Here is a 16,359-nt window from a genome sequence, read left to right on the forward strand (position 1 = left end):
GACCCTTTGGAAAAACAAGGTCAGGCCAAATTAGGTTTACACCAAATGGCTTCCTCATATACTCCAATATATCCTATTGCTTGCCATTTCTATTTGTCATTTCCATGTCACAAAAACCAATTATAACAAATTTTTACAAAGCTCCTTGATCTTGCAACCTTTGACATTCTCATGAATTAAAACTGTATGTTCCAGGTTGTTGATGACCTGTGAGAAATCTAGAAGATGAGCCCTGAAGAATGAAGGCTATGGCGTATGGCATACAGTGTTTGGTCCAATATTCTACTAAAATGACCAGGAAGAGGGAAACATAAACCTACATGGACAAAAAAGAGAGAGAACAAAAAGCGGGAGAGAAGATGTCAATAAAATTTTGGAATCTAAAGTTGGACAGTGTTGACCTGAAGCAAATAAACAGTCAGTTATTTTACCAGCAAAATGAGTTTATTCAGGAACAGTGAAGAATTGCAATTCAGGACATGCAGTCCAGAGGAACAGGGAGGGGAATGTCTTTTCACAAAGTTGGGAGGGGCTATTATAAATGAAGAGTCCATTGGAGGAGACTGGGAGTAGGAAGTACATATAGTGGCTTTTTGCTGGCTGAGCACGGCAGTCTGTCTTTGGCTGAGCTGTTGTTGGGCAAGGGGGAATTTCCCCCGTCTTTCTGCTGGGGTGGTAAGTGGTGTCACTTCCCATTGGAGATGCTGGGTACCTCTCTTCCTGTTGGGGTCTAGCGTGCCTTGAGTGGCATGTTCATGAGAGTTCTCTCTTCTGGCTTCCCAATTCCATTTTAAATAAGGTTTCTCTTTATTAATTTTTACAACAGAGAAAGTGAAACTCTGAGAATTTGGGGCTAAGTCACCAAGAAGCAAGCAAAGGAGCTGGGCCTTTATATTGGGACCTTATTCAGTCAAGGGCTCCAGGTGTATAGGAGGCTGGTAACTTCCAGGGTTCAGCAGTTCCCATCAACCAAGAGCAATTTTACAGAGAAGGGGGCAGCTGTGAGGTGTGGAAATTCATAAAGAAACCTTAACTAGACTGGATGCCCTCACCATGGTAAGAGCAATTCACTACTTAATACTGGGACTCCTTGAGCTTGCTCACCCTACCCAGCCCCCCCCCCAGTACTGTCTACTGAGAACGGCCCTTTTTCTTTAGGTTGGGATATGTAGGTTTGACAGGATATGTGCTGGAGAAGTAGGCAGAAACTAGAGTATAAGGTGCTTGAGTCCTGAATAGAGTTTAAAATTTAATTTCCTTTTTTCTTTCAAACACTTTTAGGAGTCAGTTCCAATTGGACCAAGCTCCCACCACCTCTCTTCAGTAAAGTTGTTATTGTGCTGATAGATGCCTTGAGAGATGATTTTGTCTTTGGCTCAAAGGGTGTGAAATTTATGCCCTATACAACTTATCTGGTGGAAAAAGGAGCATCGCACAGTTTTGTGGCTGAAGCAAAGCCACCTACAGTTACTATGCCTCGAATCAAGGAAAAGGTTTGACTTAATGTTTTACAAATCATGGTTTGACTCCTTCGGAGGTTTAGAGGAGCTTTCTAGAGTAGTCTTTTACTTGGAGTCCCAGTTTTAACTAAAAGGAAATTAGTTTGGTGCTGTCAACCTGGCTGGGGCAATAGAATGCTGAAGAAGCCTCACAGATGGGATGGAGCTGAGACCAAAGATTTGTGCCCCTCGTCAAATAGTCAAAACTCATGGGGAACATAAATGATTTAGAGCCAGATCATCCAGGCTAACCTAATCCAAGAGTTACCATCCTCCTTGTTAACCTGCTCTCTTCTTTAATCATCAGTGGGTTAGTTACAATCCTGGAAGGAGCCTTTAGTGTCATCTAGTTCAATCTCTTGACTTTACAAATGAAGAAGCAAACTCAGATAAAGTAAAAGACTTGTCCAAAATTGTAGTATACACAGTGGCCAAACCAGCATTATCTGGCCTTGACAGCTATCATGGTTTCTGCTGTATAAACACCTTCAGCTGTTCAGCCTACTGAGAGTGGCTTTGAAGTGCATAATGCTTCACTCAAGAACTATGGGTAAGGATAAAAGTAAGCTTTATTTATGGGCTCAAGAACTATTTCTTGAGCAACTCCTATGTGCTGACATTGTAATGGGTATACAGTTGAAGCAAAATAGTGTCTCTGCCTTCATGCAGCTTTTAGTCTCTAATGAGAGATGTAGCCATTAAATTCACATACAAGTGAACGTGCAGTTATAAAGTGTGATTAATGCATGAGGAAGAACGGGGCATGATGCTCATTGTTGGGGTCGTGGGCTCAGTGTAGGTTGGGGGATCAGAAAGCCTGTCTGAGGAAAGTACATTCAAGCTCAGACTGGAAGGATGAGTAAAGGGGAGGGGGCAGAAATAGACAGAGGAGCTTAAATGTTTGTCTGTGAATATATTGCACGCTAGCATGTTATAAAAGCCACTGGCTGAGTGTTGCATAATATGGCTGATCATGTGACACCTTACTACTTTGTGAGAAGGAGCCACTTCTTAATTTAAAGCTTGGGGGCAGCATTTAGTAGATACTCAATACATGTTTACTGGATGAATAAAAGAGTCTGGGATTGAAGGGATTAATGCCACATCTTTCACGACTTTGTATTCTTGAGTTTCCCACTCTGTCTGCCACTTTTGGATGTGGCAATATTCATTTGGCAATATTTATTGAGCATCTACTATGTGCCACACACTGTTCTAGATAAGAAGGATTCAGTGAAGAATAAGACAGTAACTGTCCTCTCTTCATGGAGCTTACTTTCTAATTGAGGGGACAGAAAATACATAAGTATACAAATAAGCAAGATAGTTTCAGAAAGCGATATATGTTGTGGAAGAAATCAAGGAGGAGAACACGATGGAGAGTTGTAGGGAGTGGGAGAGGGCACTTTAGTAGAGATGCTCAAGGAAGGCCTCTGAGGAGTGGTCATTGTGCAGAGACCTGTCCTGGAAAATCTGGAAGAAAGGCATCTAGACTCTAGACAATCAGAGGCACTGATTTCTTAAACCATAAACCCTAACCTTAAACCCTAACCCTAAACCCTAACCTTAACCACAACCCTAACCCCTAACCCTAACTCTAACTGTAACCCCCTAATCCTAACCCTAATCCTAACCTGACCCTGACACTGACCGAAATCCTAACCGTAACCCTCACCCTAACCGCAACCCTCACACTAACCCTAATCCTTACCCTGACCCTAGCTCTCCTGACCTGCTTGCTCCTCTTCCCTGGTGGTTTGCTTTCAGCAGGCAGTGGAGGGGATTTGTTTCCCGTCACTGCCCCTCCTGCCCTGCCACTGCCCCGAAGCTCCAGGAACCCTCAGTGTAGCAAATGAGTGTGGCAATGGAGGGCCCACTGCGAAGACAGGGGCATACCCAGGTTGGAGTGAATCAGAGAAGAAGCACATATTGCTAATACTCGCCTTCGCCGCACTCTTTGTGCTTCGCCGCCACCACCCCTGGGCCCTGCTGGCCACACCGGGGCCATCCCACTCCCTGTTGTCTGGCTGCTGGACTGATGGCTGAAGTTGCGAATAGGTGGACGCCGTATGTGTCCTGCCCATGGTGAGTGCTTGCGGGTTGCACCAGCGGTGGTGGTGGTGGGGCTTAGGGGCTCGAGGCATGTTCCTGGCTCCTGCAGGAGCCCTGCACCCTCAACTTGTGTGGGGTGTTGGAGCTCCATCCTGTGGCGGGTGAGCTGGGCAGGGCAAGAGGGTGGGCTGTGGGGCAGGGGTGGGGAACGAGGAGTTGCCGGTCGGTGGCTCCAGGGTTGGTGTTCCCACCAATTTTGGCTGAATTTAGCATGCCATGACCAGGACTCTAACCGTAACCCCAGTCCTCACTCCGTCACCCCTAACCCAAGACCCAGATCTTAGTCCTAATCGGACTCTTCGCCATCACCCCCTCCCGATGCCAACCACATCATAAACTCTATTCCCTGACACCAATCCCAACCCTAATCCCTGAACCTGATCTTCACCGTTCACCCATGGACCCTCACATCACACACACCCCTGGCCTTGACCCCTATAACCTAACACCTACCTTTGACCCTGGCCATGACTCTAGCCTTAAACCAACCCTAACCCTAAAGCCTCAAATAGAACCCAAGCCTATCCTTACCCCTAACCCTAGCTGTAGCCCTTGCCCAACCCTAACCCTAACCTTAATCTAACTTGTGATACTCACTCTAAACTTCGCTCATCACCCCAATACTCACCCACACCCTGACCGTGACCTAAACCTGGACTGTGACCCTTGCCCTGGCCCTAGCCCTAACCCCAACACAGACATCAACCCTAACCCCTGATCCTGAACCTATTACCTGACTCTGACCTTGACCACTGACTCCTGACCCCTCATCATCACTCTCACCCCTAGCCCTGACTCCTAAGTCCTAACTGCTACCCCTACCCCTCCCCTAACCATAGCTGTACTGCAGGCTCTAACCCTAATCTTAGCCCCAGCACTACACCTAGCCCTAGTCCCAACCATAACCCTGACCATGATCCTGACTCTATCCCTCAACATCATCCTCACCCTCACCCTCACCCTACTCCTGACCCTGACCCTCACCCTAACCCTGACCCCTACCCCTACCCCTGGTCCTAACTCTATTTCTAACCCCAACACCATCCTCATCCCCAACCCCACACCAACCTCACCATTACCAATACCTCATCTCATAACCCAACCTCAACCCTCACCCCTACCCCTGACCTTGACCCTGACCCTGATCCTGACCCTCCAACCACCTCCCCTATGATCATCATTCTCTCTCTCGGTCCCTAGGAATGACCTGGGGCACGTGGATGGGGTCACGGCTACCTCCTCAGTCGTGTACAACAGTAGCCTTGTGGTATCCTCCTCAGAAAGGTGTGATGACATTTCCTGGAATACTTTCAGGCCTAAGTGCTCTTTCCTCCGTATTTGTCTAGCTGACAGAGTTTGCACAAGTGCAAGGATGCACAGCCTACTTTGGGCAATGCAGGCAAAGCCATATGTTGCTCCTCTCCCACTGCACATCGGGGCACTCAAGAATTTGCCCAGGAGAATGCCTTCTTGGCTCTTAGTCTTGGATTAATCCCAAGAAGTGTACCCTAGGCTGCAGGAGAGAATGGATCTCCTGACTCCAGAGAAGTGAGTACCACCTGGAGAAGGAAGAGCCTGTCTGGTGGCTTCCCTGTGCCTGAATTGCCTTTCATGGCCACACACCTTCAGCAAGTCATCTTTGGATTCTGAATAGTGTTTTGCCTCCTGGAATTGAAAGTTTCCAATCTTGATGTGTGTCCATGTCTTTTCAAGGAGAATATGAGGCCTGCAGGGAGCAGCTGGCAGAGGGATAGTCTTGATTGACTCCCCAGTCTGGTGTTAGCAAACAGGGCCAAACCATGACTCCAAAGGATAGAAGCAGTGACAAGAGGAGAAGGGTTTATAATGGACATGAGATAGACGTGAAGTAAATGTCAACCAGTGCCCTACAACATGTGAACCCTCTAGAAAGAGGATAGAATCATTGATAACAGTGAGGAACAAACACCAGCACAGAGAGCAGAATTGTCAAGCGTGAATTTAGGATCCAGCAAAAAACAAGTGGAGAGAGACAGAGTGTTTCTGAAGCAGTATTTGGAGATTTCAAGACTGATGGGGGCAGAAGTGGGGCTTTGGACTATAAGAAGAACCCCCATGGGGGTCACAATAAAAAAATATCCTATCCAGGACCCCAAGAGGAGATGTGCTGAGAGCCACCCCAAGGTCTGAGAAGCTTTCTGTTGGGATGAAGAAAAAAAAGTGCAGAGAGAGAGTACATTCCAAGGAGTAGCCCTGGCCTGGAAGACCTGCCACCATCACCCGCAACACCGGGGGACTCATTACCAGTCAAAACAGTAGAAGCCAGAAGATGAAGTGCTGGAAGGCCAGAACAGAGAGCTAAACTGCAAGTGGACCAGTGAGGGTTTTGCCATCCAGTTTACAGTTGAGTCAGTCCAGTTGTCCCAAAGTGACTTTCCTCTTCTTCATCGTGGCACCACAGTAAGGTCAGATTTTACCATTGAGAGAAGGGGACAGTGGCCATTAAAGTCATGAGCATCTCTTTGGACCTCATTTGGCTCCTTTCCTGCAGCCTCAAGTGAGTTCCTAATAAGTGCCTCTGGTGCTCCTGTGTTTGGAAAGGTGTCACTCAGGATAGGGAATGGCTTCTTCTAACTGGAGGCCCAAAGCCATGGCCAAGTCATGCACATCTTCAGAACACCCAAGAGAGAAAACACGGACGAGAAAAAAGGCACCCATTTGAACACAGCCACACAGGCACAAGGTCACCAGGAGGATTGGGGACTTCAGGCAGGTCCAAGCCAAGCAAGGAAGCCCCAACCCTCCACCAGCATGATAGCTCCTTGGGATCAGGCTGAGGCTCCAAGTAATGAAACATGTGATTGAGCCTATCCACCCAGAAACACACAGGCAGTCCTATTTTGGGGTCACACAGGAAACTACTTGCTGTCGAATCCCAAGCAAAACCTCTGAGCCAACCTCATGGAGGGATATCACCACTAGGCTTCTGATCCTTCTGGGTCAGCCTGGACCTGCATGGGCATCTTCCACCCTTGAGTTCTAGAAGCAACCTTCCTTCCTTCCTTCCTTCCTTCCTTCCTTCCTTCCTTCTCTCTCCGTTCATCCACACATCCACGCATCCATGCATCCATTCAGCTTTCATCCATTCATTCATGGATGCAGATCCCACTGATAGTGGTAGGCCACAGCATGCACCTGCACCTGGCCACCAACATAAGGCACTGCCACTCCCTCCGAGCCCTGAGGCTCCAGCACTTAGGAAACAGGTCAGTCATTGTGAGGCCAGAGGAGCAGGTTGACAAGAAGGCACATTTGGGGAGCCAGCTTTAAGGCCAGGGCACTAGGTTCCTGAAGGTTTGAGGGAAAGGAGAAGCAATTGAAGAGATGGGGGGCGTGCCCACCTTCTTCTCAGGTCCACTACATCCCAAATCACTTGGTGCCTGCCACTGCCACCACTACAGCTGCCGTCTCTCCACCACTGGAGAAACACCGCAGTTGTGGGCCCTACTTGGCAGTGACAAGCAGTATGCCCGTTGCCTCTCTTGTCTCCAAAGTGGACCTCGGTGTGTTTGTAATGGATCAGAGGGGGAGTGAGGTACTGCAACGTGAAATCTAGTGAGGAAAGGCGACAAGCATCCCCAAGTCCTGCTCTAAGTGACAGTCTTGGAAACAGTCAATCTATTGGCCCCAAGACTGGCCCTCCAGTAGACATGGGCAGAGGAGGACCTTTGACTGGAGCCACTTCCAAGGGGGCGCTGCTTCTGCCAGTTCCTTCCTGGTATCTATTGACTGACCCCCTCTCCCTGGCATCCCTCCAATCACCACCAAGATCATCATCCTCTCTCTTGGTACCTGGGAATGGCCCATCGGACGCTGGGTGCGGATGCTGATGCCTCCTTGGTTGGGCACATTAGTAGCCTTGTGGCTTCCTACTCACAAATGTTTGATGACAAGTCCCCAAAAACTGTGAGGACAAAGGATTCTTCTGCAGTTCTGACAGAGTCTTGGCCCAGGTGGCATGGACAGTCAACCCCCTATGGGCAACGAAGGCAAAGCTGTATGTTGCTCCTCTTCCTCTTGAAGCCCAATGTTTCCTTACTCATCTTCTGTTTGGATGATCTATCCATTGATGGAAGTGGAGTGTTAAATTTCCATACTGTTATTGTGTTATTGTTTATTTCTCCTTTTATGTCTGTCAATAACTCCTTTATATATTTAGGTGCTCCTATGTTGTGTGCATAGATATCTACAGGTGTTATGTCCTCTTGTTGGATTGTTCCCTTTATCATTATGTAGTGCGCTTCTTGGTCTCTTGTTATGGTTTTTGTTTCAAAGCTTTCTTTTCATTGCCATTTGCATGGAATATATTTTGCCAGCCCTTCATTTCGAGTTTGTGATTTTTAGATCTAAAGAGTCTCGCATGTAGCATATATGTGGGTCTTGTTTTTTTATCCAATCAACCGCGTTATGCCTTTTCCTGGAGCGTTTAGTCCACTGACATTTAAAGTAGCTATTGATAAGTATGTACTTATTGCCATTTTGTTATTTTTTCCAAGTAATTTTATTGAGATCATAATGGTTTATAATATTGTGTAGTTTTGGGTGTACATTATTGTTTATCAATTTCTGAATACACTTCCTCATGCTCACCCCCAGTAATCTAATTTTTATCCACCACCATACATATGTGCCCCTTTATTTCTTTCACCCAACCAACCATTTTGTTATTTTTTATGTGAGTGTTTTAGTAGTTTTTCTCTGTTCCTTTCTTCTCTTGCTTTCTTTCCTTCTGGTTTGGTGGCTTTCTTTAGTATTATGTTTGGGTTCCTTTCTCTTAATTTTTTGTGCATTAATTATAGGTTTCTGCTTTGTTATTACCGTGAGGTTCTTATATAATACCCTAGGTATATAGCCATCTATATTAAGTTGATGGTCTCTTTAGTTTGACCTCTTGCTGAAAGTTCTACTCTTTTACTCCCCTCCTCCCACATTTTTTGTTTTTGATATCATATCCAACTTGTTTGTGTGTGTGTGTGTATGTGTGTGTGTCTGTTACCTTCTTATCATGGAAGTAGATAATTGTAGTACTTTTGTCTTTTGGCCTTCAGAGGTGATTGATCTGCTACCTTTACTGTTTATGTGCCTTTACCAGTGAACTTATTGGGTTTTTTTGGATAATTTTATTATTCTTCTTTGTAGTCTTCTCTTTTCCACTTATATAAGTCCCTTTAGCATTTCTTGTAAGACTGTTTTTTTGTGATAGACTCCTCCAGTTTTTTCTTGTCTAGGAAACACTTTATCTCTCCTTCCCTTCTGAATGATAAGCTTGCTGGGTCGAGTATTCTTGGCTGTAGGTTTTTTCCATTCAGCACTTTAAATATATCGTGACACTCCCTTCTAGCCTGTAAGGTTTCTGCTGAGAAGTCAGCTGATAGCCTTATGGGGTTTCCTTTGTATGTAATTCTTTGCCCTTCTCTTGTGGCTTTTAAGATTCTCTCTGTCATTAACTCTTGACATTTTAATTATAAAATGTTTTGATGTGGGCCTCTTTGGCTTTATTTCATTTGGTGCTCTCTGCACTTCCTGTACCTGCATGTCTTTTCCTTCTTTAGTTTAGGAAAATTTTCAGCTATTATTTCTTCAAATAGATTCTCTGCCCATTTGTCTCTCTCTTCTCCTTCTGGGACACCTATAATACAAATGTTAGTACACTTAAAGTTGTCTCAGAGGTGCATTAGACCGTTGTTGTTCTTTATAATTCATTTTTCTTTTATCTGTTCAGCTTGGGTAATTTCCTCTAGTCTTTATCTAGCTTGCTGATCCATTCTTCTGTATCAACTACTCTGCTATTGAGCTCCTCTAGTGAATTTTTCATTTCCAGTATTGTATTCTCCACTTCTGATGTGTTCTTTTTTATGTTCCCAGTTCTTTGTTGAAGTTCTCACTGAGTTCATCCATTGTTCTCCCAAGATCAGTGAGCATACTTTTGACTTTTTGTTTCAATTCTTTTTCAGGTAGATTGTTTATTTCTGTTTCTTTTAGTTCTTTCTCAGGGGTTTTGTCCTGTTCCCTTACTTGGAATGTATTCCTCTGCCTCCTCATTTTGCCTCTTTCTTTGTGCTTATATCTATGTGTTAGGTAGGTCAGCTACATCCCTCTTGTCACCATTTCCAAATGTTCCATGGGTGTTCCCTGTGTGGGCTACAAGTGTCCTTCTGTTGTAGCAGGGTTGTTCTTGCTGCAGGTGCTCAGAGAGGCTAGGCTGTCCCCCTCGCTGGCTGTTTGTAATGCTCAGCTGTGTGTGGCTGCTATAGATCCTTCAGTCACTTTGTCAGACATGGGGACTCCCAGTGCAATTGGCTACAATGCCTAATAGCACGTTCCTGTTGCAATTTTTCTGGTAAATGAGCAGGAACCTACGTGACTCATTTCTAGGCTCAGGGTCTTACTATTGCTGTAGGTCTCCAGCTTTCAAGCCTCTTGTTGCCTCTTTCAGGGTTGCAGCTGTGTTGGGCTGGCTCCAGGCATGGGAGCACCCAATTCTTTCAGGCTTCCAAGGCGGGGCTGATCCTGTATGTGGCTCTTTGAGAAGTACAACTCTTCTGCAACTGACAAGCCCCACAACCCACAAGGCTACACACACTATCAAGACTGTCTCTCCCTGTGAGCACACCATGAGCCACTGTAGTGGACCCAGTCACCCCACAGCAGAGGCTCCCACACTCCACCTACTCCTTATGCATGCCCTGCCATGCAGAGGCAGACACACTCACCTGGCTGCAGAGGATTCAGCCACCCAGCCTATGCAGGCCCACAAATTGCCTGAGGTCTTGCTGTTGGAAGGGACCAGTCCCTAGGGTGGGCTGCTGACCCTGGGTCAGCTGGGTTAAATTGACACTCTAGTAGGTGGGCCAGATCCTGAGCTAACAGACCAGTGGAAGAACTCCAGTGGTGTCTGCCAGCATCTGTGCCAGCATGACTGTACTAGGTTACAATAATGGCTGCCACAATATCTCAGTCCCTGGAGAGGTCTCAACACTCACCAAGATGTGCCCAGAACCTATCAGGTGAGTCTGTTTTCAAGAAAGGAATGTGAACCTTTCTGGTGACTTTATATTTCTTTCTGAAACAGGTTAATTTGTGTGTGGACCTTCTAAGAGCTAACTTTTCTCCACTTATTTCCAATAGCTTTTCTGGGGTATTCCTCATTGTAGTTAATGGCCAGAAAAGCCAGATATTATGACACTCATCTCAGGTGTGCTGGATATTGAACCTGAAGTGAGTTTGCTCACCAATTGCAAAGCAAGACAATCTCTGACAATAGGGGTAGTGGAAGAAAGTATAAATTTTATTATTGCACAGCACTGAACAAGGAGAGAGGTCAGCTAATGCTGAAATCCCAAACTCCCAGAAAAGCTAAAAGGAAGGGTTTTTATTGGGGGTGTTATGTAGGGGAGGCAGGAGCACATAGCCTTGCTGGTCGGAGTTTTCCCACCAGCCTGTCTTTGGCCTTGAGACTACTTGCAGAGAGAAGGAAGCCTGTGACCTTGCTGGTCAGCAGCTTTCCCACCAGCCTGTGTCTCTGTGGAGAGGAGGCAATGAATCTTGGTGCTTGTCCTTGGCAGTGTCTGTCTCCATGGTGGATAGTGGATTCTGGAGCCAGGAAGCCAGGGAGTAAGCAAGGAATGAGTGTTTTGATTTCTAACCCCATATATGCTGGGTTTAATGTAGGGAAACTGATGTTAGGGTCCATATCAATTGCCCCCTATTTTATGTCCATCCCTCAATCTTGAGGGATTTGGGGAGGTGAACGATCTAGCTACTTCCTGCTGAAATGGGGCATAGGTTGTTTCATCTCGTGGAACCAGTGTTTTAATAAGGCAATGATGCTGGTGGGCTCCCAAAGCTAGGCCTGCATCAGGCAAGTAAGTAACCAGGTATTTAATAAAAAGTTTTTCTAGAGAAACAAAAAGAGAAAAACAAGCTTAATGGTTGGAGCAAATTATAAACAAGTTTTTTAGCCCAGGGGGCAGGCAATTAAGATTCCCAGAAGTCAAGGTTGAAGCATCTTTTGCAGTTTGAAATGTCTTTGATGGTGTCATCGGTCACTCAGGTACCTTTTTGAGTGGCTTATGCAGCAGTAGATATGAATCTCTTTTAAGTTTATATTAGGTTCTCCAGCATCAGTTTACAAGCATCTAGGAAAAAGGGCAGATTTAGTTTTCAATGACTCCAAATGAAAGTGATGTGGAAAAAAACCCTGAAAATGTTAGTTTGGATGTTTGTAGCCAGACAAGAAGAACTCAGGATCCAGACCAGTTAAGAGATGTAACAAAAATCTTAAAAACAGTTGACAAAACCAAAATGCAATATCCGCAAATGTGTATTATAGTTTCTATTGAAACATAATCTTCTCTAAAATAACTCTCAATTTCACTAGACATAGCCAAATTAAGACTAACTGGTTTGCAAAATAAGTCTAGTTTTAATAAATTTGGCATAATAATTTACATAAGTACAACAAGAATAGTAATTGATTATATAGGCTCTTTTAAATCTGCTTTGTTGGAACCTTATAGGGAATCTTGGGTTAAAGTTTAAAGGCCTCTCAAGGAAAGCCAAGCAAAGTACCTGTCATCAGATTCCACCTGCAGTACCTACATATTTGGGTGGGTCCCTCTCTTCGTGAGGTTCCCCAAAATATTGAGGTTCCTTGTACCTGCCAGAGGGAGCAACATTCTTTGCTCAACCTTACCAGGTCACTGAACCCGTAAGCAAGGTACCAGGCCAATATTTCCAAGTGGTTTTATTCCAGAATGTCAACTTTCATTCCTCAAAAGCTGTCTTATTATATCCAAGCCCATATGTTTTTTCAAATATGATGTTCCAGTCAAAGCCCTGGTAATATAACTAGTGTTTCCAATTGTGTCCTGTTATAAGAACAGATTCTTATTGGGCTTATGCAAACAACCATATTGCCATGAGAGTCAGAATACTTACTCATCAGGAGTTTTTACATTTTGGATGTCTCAGATAGGGAGAAAAAGATAAATGTTTCAATTTTGTTTATAAATTGCTATAAATCATAGCTCCTTAATAGAATACATAAAAAGGGTTTTTTTAATCTGAAAAAAACAAAGCATCAAAAATCAGCAATATCTCAATCAAAAACCTATAAAACTTATAATCATCCCTATTGGTTTATTCAGTCCTGTGTAATCGGTTCTTGATCTTACTCTTCTTAGGAGTTTGTGAGGTCATCAGCTTTTCCTTTAGAGTTCTGTAATTTTTACCCAGTTTAGTTTTATAACCTCAAAGTTTATTGGAAACCTGTATTCTAGAGTGTCAGAGTCTTTTCCATGAATTTCTCTGAAGATGAAACATATTTGTAAAACCATCAAAGTAAAATAGCAACTGTCTGCAAATAACAAAACATTCAAAAATGGTAACTGACAAAGGCATTTGACCATCTCTGTGATATATAACACTTTGAGATAATGACCAGAATTATGGCTGACAATCAGAACAGATCAGATAATTTTTAAAATACTTATAACAATAACACTCATTTACATAATACCATTTAAGGAAGTTTATCATTACTTATTTGACAACCCTTCTCATGTAATTTAACATACAAAATAAGCCTTATTAGTTTAGCATTTTTCTTATAGAAAGAGAGCACATTTCTCTGAGATGTCCCAGTGGCCCTCTGAAAATCTCCAGAGAAACTTTCCTTCCTCTTCCATGTCAAAAGAAACCTTTAATTCAGGACTTGAATATTTGTGGGTGGGGGGAAGTTTGTCAAAAATATTAAAAGCTTTAAAACATTTGTTCAGATAGGAAACTGGTTTCACTGCAAAACCATGTTCAGGTATCTACTCGAAGTGACAACAGAAACCGTCAAGGGGAAACAGTTAAAATAGAAAAAAAAATCCTTTTTATAATATTTTTATCAAGAGCAGATTAAAAGTTTAGAAAACTTTTTCTTTTAAGAAAGAGGAGACCAAGTTTTAATTTTGTACCAGTTTACTCTTGACATATAAATTTGCTTGCTTAATTGGGTTTGCTTTACTCTTAGCCAACTTGGCCATGCACAAAATTTCACAGGGTTTTACTTTCACAGACCTTTTGTTGTTGTTGTTGTTGTTTACATTTAGAATTTGTCCCAGCACTTCAGGACAAATTTACCTTTCTCAACACAAGAAACAAAAATATTTCCGTTCTTTATATCTTTTTACTGAAAGCATATATTTTACTTTCCTTGTATACAGACCTTTTAGAAATATATGTTTTCTCATAGAAGATTTCTCAACATACAGAAAACGTGTTTATCAATAAAGCTAAGCACTTTTCAGTTTCTTTGATATAAGAAACCAAAGGGAGACAAATATATGCTTAGTAGTTAAACTTTAATATTGTAGCTTATGTGGAAATGACCTAGATACCCAATAAACTGTTATTATTTAACTTAATAAAGCTACAAAGTTTAAGTTTCTAAAAAGATTTTTGGAAGCTGTCTTTTAAGTATGCATACTATAAAGCATAATTATTGTACATAAAACTCGTACTCAGTTTTAACAATTACTCTTAAAAACTTCATGTGACATTACAGCAGTTAACTATCATCTTCAGTTGTTTTAAGTACATACATCATAATACATATAATTATTGTTAAAAAGTTTTCCAAAAACTTTTATCTTTTTATATTTATTTGATTTGTCTGTTTTTAGCAATTATATTTAGATTATCCACAAAAACCTCTTGAGACATTAAACAAAATTAGCTATTATACTGAGTTATTAGTTTTGAGGATAAGTTTTGTAACAGAGGTGACATGAGCTCATTTGACTGGTAAACCCAGGCTGTATGTCTGCATCATATCCAATGCCGATATCTCTTGTGACATGTCTATTTTAAATCAAAGCAGTAAATTTAAATAGGCTCTTATCTACCAAAGATCATTTTATATCATGTTAAATAACATTGTCTCTTAGATGTTTTTGCATATTCATTATAGACTGCATTCCATTTTGAGAGATTTTGAATCCTCTTCTGAAACAGGTTTTCAGAATGGCCATTACAATTCCAAATTATCTCAAAAGTTTACTTGTTTAATTTTAGATCAGAAATTTTGGGGGCATTGAAACAAAGCTCAGCTTGCTGGGAAGCTCAGCAAGAGAGTAGACAAAAGCAGCAGATTTGGATTCAGCTGCTGGCATGTTTAATTATTTTCTCTTAAAGAGGTAGTAAAGTATTTCTAATTTTATTTAGAAGCCTCAGAAGATTAAAATAGGCTCCCCATTGTTGCAGCTGGCTTTTACAATTGCACACATCAGTTTGGGTGAACTGAAATTGGCCCTTTCAAGTATATCAATTTTTACAAAACCTTATCTTAGTTTTACTAACTCTTATACTTTTAATTAGAACTTACACTAGAATTCTATCAACAAGTTTTCATATTAAAACATTGTGTAGGGGAAGCATTCCCAGTTAGACATAACATTGATTCCCAAAACAAATATCTAAGCAAAATTGACATAAACTCTTTATATAATATTAGCTTAAACACTTTAATCTTTATAGTCTTATTACCCTTAGTAGCCTAACTGTTACCCCAAATAATTGCGGGTCAGGTTCTTCACTCTGATTTTTGCCTCCTGACCTTTTAAATTTTTCAAACTGGGGTAAATAGAACAAGTTTCTCTGATGTCCTTTAACTTTGAGGAGTCAATGGGGGGTCCCTTTAGCCCATGAAACTTTAGGCAGTGTTTTATTAAAACCGTTGTTTTACCTTTATTTATATCTGTTCCATTTATCCCATTTTTATTTTAATAACTAGCTAAAGATTTTTATCCCATTGGGATGAGTCCTGTGACTCTTCCCTGTCTGACTTCTTTTTCTTAACTTAATATTTTCATTAGCATCTGTAGGACTATGAGAAGCTGAGACCCCAAGTTTGAGTAAGTTCTTAAGACTAGTCATTATAGTTTCCTTTTATTTTGGTCTTTTTATAGGTAACAATAAAACAGCTGTTTATCATAAAAGCTCTCTAAAAAGCTTCCCAAGTTAAGTGTCTATTGTTTGGCTTTTTTTTTTCCTCTGGAAGCTAAAGAATATTGTGGCCATGTGGTGTTACAAAAGAAAATCATCCCTCTTTAGACAATGGCTTATAACTACAGGTTGACCAGTCTGCCAAAGTTTTTCCCAAGGGGCTCTTAGGTGGAATAGATGTGGCACCTCCCATGTTAACACTTTTAAAAGGAAAGACAGACAAACAGCAGATACCAAACAAGCACACTTTCCAAAACACCCTCAGCCACAAATGTAAACCAAAACAAAGACCAAAACCAAAAACCAAAGTGCTTCCAGTCCTAGCTTAGTCCATGTCCTACACTTGGTGGGTGCACAACAAAGATCCACTACACAAATCTTCCCAAATGAGCAAGGGACCTCGGTTGTGCACACCCAGGGGATTTACCAAAATCTGGCCAGGGCATTGCAACTCAAAACAATCAGAGCCCAAAGGGCTGCCAAGGTACCCATTATTTCCGGCCAGTCCTGCTGGAAAAGGTTAACACAAAGACAAAGACAAAAACTACCAGCTAGTTACAAGAGACGTCTTCCTAAGACCTAAACCTAGTTTCTTCCACCACCAAAGCAAAAGCGCCATGGGCCAATGACATCTGGCTAGCAGCCAGTTGCTTGGGGCTGTCCATGAGACCAGGGGCCCAGGCACCTGCAGGACAGCTTCCAACAGACGCCTTTA

The sequence above is a fragment of the Equus asinus genome, chromosome 26, assembly GCF_041296235.1.
Source record: "Equus asinus isolate D_3611 breed Donkey chromosome 26, EquAss-T2T_v2, whole genome shotgun sequence".
Lineage (NCBI taxonomy): Eukaryota > Metazoa > Chordata > Mammalia > Perissodactyla > Equidae > Equus > Equus asinus.